Here is a 4,611-nt window from a genome sequence, read left to right on the forward strand (position 1 = left end):
ATGTTCCAACAGAAAAATATAAATATCTTTAAAGGGTAGTATTATGAGTTGAACATTGCTACTCTTGAAATTATGTTGACAGCCCCTTTAATAGAAAAAAAAACGACAAGATTTTACTTTTTATTAGAATTAACTGTACGCCTGCACTGAAAAAAAGGCAGTCTAATGTATTTTAATCAATTTTATACAAAAAACTATGTACAGAATTAAGTTAATATCTGTGAATATGATGATAAAATATTATATCTGGCTAATTGTTAATAAAGCTTTATTTCAAAGAATAAAACATAATTTAAATTAATTTTTTACATTTATCAGTAACCACTATTGGAGATCAATTTTTAAAAGAGACCCCCCAGCTGTTGATCTAAGTTTCATCGAAGACCCTAAGATTTGTTGTGAGACCCCTAAATTGTGTTCATTAAAGACCCCCATATTTTCTAAAGAGTTAAAACCCTATGAAATCCTCATGGGTTTCCTTTGAAAATCTGGGCGTCTCTAATAAAATAGGGGGATTGTACAAAAAATCTAAGGGATTTCTGATGAAATAGGGCAGTCTACGGTAAAAAAAAACTGAGGGTTTTTTCAGGGGCGGGGGGTAGGGGCGATGAGATTGTAGTAGGGGTCTCAAGAGAAAAAGGAGGCTTCAAAGTACTCCATTGATAACTCTCCGGCTCACATTTAAGTTATTATTTTTTGTACTTTTGACATCTTTCTCTTGTTCTTCTCAGCTTGATCCTCAGCTTTGATGCTAGAAATAATAAAATAGAATTTATTTCTTATTTAAGGGAGAGTTCACGAAAAAAAAAAGATATTGATGGTTAATTATGTATTTAAGTTAAACTGCTCTTATTATTAAAAGTAGCAATGTGAACCATTTTTGAAAAACTATATAAAAAATCTTAACCATCCTTTAAGTTTCGAATAAGAATTAATATGCAATGATCATTATAACTGATAGAAAAAAAGCAAAAATATGGATTTTGATTTTGATTTTGTTTCTCCCTTAAACCCCATTCTTTTTTTAAAAACACTACCTTTAAAGGGATTGTAAGCATAATTTAAGTGACCCTCTATGCATAAGTACCAATTAATGGGAACCCTTTAAACCTTTTTATGATAAATAATGTGGAAGATATTCTTGTTCTAGTTTTAAAGGTTTTAACTCTGCTAAATCCTATTTTTTTCCGTTAGTAGAAATGCGCAAGTCACTTTTGTGGAGAAATCAAAAGCAAAAATTATGAATTTTCAAAATTATAAATATTTATAAACATCTTGATCAGAAAAGCGTTTAAGGTTCACCAATGCGAACCAGGCATTGTCATCTTTACATGTAGGGTTAATTAAAATTGCACTTATAGTTCCTTTAACTAAAATTTAACATGATTTGAAAACATAAATTTAACATGATTTGATAACTAAAATTTAACATGATTTGATAACTAAAATTTAACATGATTTGTAAACTAAAATTTAACATGATTTGTAAACTAAAATTTAGCATGATTTGAAAACTAAAATTTAACATGATTTAAAACCTAAAGTTTAACATGATTTGAAAACTAAAATTTAACGTGATTTGAAAACTAAAACTTAACATGATTTGAAAACTAAAATTTAACGTGATTTGAAAAATCAAAATTTAACATGATTTAAAAAAAGTTTAACATGATTTTAAAACATAAATTTAACATGATTTGATAACTAAAATTTAAAATGATTTGAAAACTAAAATTTAACATGATTTGAAAACTAAAATTTAGCATGATTTGTAAACTAAAATTTAACATGATTTGTAAACTAAAATTTAACATGATTTGAAAACTAAAATTTAACATGATTTGAAAATTAAACTTTAACATGATTTGAAAACTAAAATTTAACATGATTTGATAACTAAAATTTAACATGATTTGAAAACTAAAATTTAACATGATTTGAAAACTAAAATTTAACATGATTTGACTAAAATTTAACATGATATTTAAATAACTAACATTTAACATGATTTGAAAACTAAAATTTAACATAATTTTAAAATTAAACTTTAACATGATTTGATAACTAAAATTTAACATTATTTGAAAACTAAAATTTAACATGATTTAAACTAAAATTTAACATGATTTAAACTAAAATTTAACATGATTTAAAACTAAAATTTAAACATGATTTGAAAACTAAAATTTAACATGATTTTAAAAATTAAAATTTAACATGATTTAAAAAAAATTTAACATGATTTGAAAACTAAAATATGAAATAAACTGAAAGTATTTCTAAACTCCTACCTCATATACTTGGATTCAACCAGGAGTTGAGAACCGCACCTTGTAAACAAAGTTTAGCTTTTTAGTTGTTTTGTTGTTGATTGGTATCTTAGAATTTTTACGACAGGGTATCCAAATAAACAGTGAATGTCAAAATGATTGTATGCGCCTCGAAAAAGTAATCCTTTTTTGTATCTTCAACATTGGCGGAGACATTTGAAATCTTAACAGTTCTTTTATTATTGAAATCTGAACAAGTTTCTCAATTTTTAAAATGGGAAAATTATACATCTCATTTTGGTAATCAATTAAGACCAGTAGTTGTATAGTGTAAACTGGAACACAATTATAAAATTGTCTTCATGACAAAATGCCGCGTGGAACAAAGACGATAGAAGTCATCATTTAATTTCAAAGTTTGTTGGGACACTATGTTATAAAAATGTAAAAATAAAGACGACATTCATAAAGGATAAAGACGACATTAATCCCAAATGCCTATGCTCTCATGCATAAATTTATCAGCAATTTGCAAATAACGCCTTTCTAGTCAAAGCTAGAAAGATGCGCACTGTAGTTTAAAAATGATTATTTATTTAGGGCTTCAAAAAAAAAGAGTTTGTAATTTAAACCCAATGGTTAAGGGGTCGACCCAGTATGAAAAAGTTATGCAAAATTCTCAGCTTTAAAAAAACTAAATAATTACATTTAAGCTTTACATTTCAAGCGTTTTGTTTAATCCACGATATCGAATTTAATCAATTTTATCAATAATCTTAAATTAACAATAATAATTTAATCAATAATCTTAAATTAACAATAATAATTTTTATCAATAATCTTACTTCCATGCTAGGATACCGAGAGAGCCATAGAAGATATGGATAAGGAATCCCATCTAAACATATAAGATATGGATAAGGAATTCCATCTTAACATAGAAGATATGGATAAGAAATCCCATCTAAATAGAAGATATGGATAAGGAATCCCATCTAAGCATAGAAGGTATGGATAAGGAATCCCATCTAAACATAGAAGATATGGATAAGGAATCCCAAATAAACATAGAAGATATGGATAAGGAATCCCATCTAAACATAGAAGATATGGATAAGGAATCCCATCTAAACATAGAAGATATGGATAAGAAATCCCATCTAAATAGAAGATATGGATAAGGAATCCCATCTAAACATAGAAGATATGGATAAGGAATCCCATCTAAACATAGAAGATATGGATAAGGAATCCCATCTAAACATAGAAGATGGATAGAATAATATATATTTTCCTCCCAAATTAATTTTTTCATTTCGTTTAAAAAAAAAATTTTGTTGGTTCTCAAAACTATTCCATCTATTTTGTTCGATTTCTCACTGAACATCCATTCATTAAAAGTTCAGTAAGTTGTTTGTTCAATAAAAACAATCTTTCAGTTTAAAACAACCCGTTTTTCCAAAAGCTTGCTCGAAAAATAACAATCGTCTTTTTACAAGTTTTTTTTCAAAAAAATCATTCATTGAGTAAAAAACTTTAGTTGTTTCAACTCTTTTGCAAAATATGTTCCTTCAGTAAAAAATCGTAAGTTTTTTAGTTTGTTCTCACAAACAATTTAGAAATTGTTCATGAATGATTAATGAGTTTTTTAGGTTTTTAGTTTTTCGTTCGTTTTTAAAAAACGATAGTTTTTTTCATTTCACTGAACGTTTTTTCATTTCACTAACCGTTTTTTCATTTCACCGAACGATCCAAGTTGTTCGTCTATTGTTCGTTTTTTGAAAATGACAGTTCATCGTTTACGAACAATTGTGTACACTCTCAAAGATTTCTTGCATGCCTACCTCGTAAGTTAAATCAAATCCAAAATCTTCTCCAGCAATAACATGCCACATGCAACCAAACCTTCGGTCCAACTCGACCTTCAATGAAAACCAGTAAAATCTGGAATAAAAGTCATTTCAACCTTTTCAGTGGAAATAAAACTTAAGATTTTTGAATAATTGAAACGATATGTCTGATATATATTTGAAAATATTGAGAGATCAGACCTTTTGTGCAGATATACAGGGTGTCCCAAAAAACATGACAGTTGGTGAATAGTTTTGAATGTCTTCTTCCATATACTGTATTAGATATTAAAGACTTTTTGCAGCTTAATTCGATAAAAAAATCTTTTAATCAAATATATTTTACTTTGAAATAAATTTAGCTATAATAGGACTGCTTTATGATATTGTTTATTGGCGAATTCCCTAAAGACCTAATGAAATCTATAAGTACCGAGTGGTATTTCTCTGGATAGGATTGTAAGGCTTCCTTCTCTCAACGCTCTCCATAA

The 4,611-nt window shown here is 27.3% G+C and overlaps 1 long non-coding RNA gene across 1 annotated transcript; it reads right to left on the minus strand.

Moving 5' to 3' along the window:
• Nucleotides 1-272: 272 nt before the first annotated feature.
• Nucleotides 273-4,611, minus strand: LOC111715951 (uncharacterized). Its single transcript, XR_002768360.1, has 5 exons — nucleotides 4,554-4,611; nucleotides 4,115-4,192; nucleotides 3,116-3,168; nucleotides 2,292-2,330; nucleotides 273-751 (listed from the first exon to the last, which is right to left on the minus strand). It is a non-coding gene; the product is annotated as an uncharacterized LOC111715951 (long non-coding RNA).

The sequence above is a fragment of the Eurytemora carolleeae genome, unplaced genomic scaffold (assembly GCF_000591075.1).
Source record: "Eurytemora carolleeae unplaced genomic scaffold, Eaff_2.0 scaffold1913, whole genome shotgun sequence".
Classification (NCBI taxonomy): Eukaryota; Metazoa; Arthropoda; class Copepoda; order Calanoida; family Temoridae; genus Eurytemora; species Eurytemora carolleeae.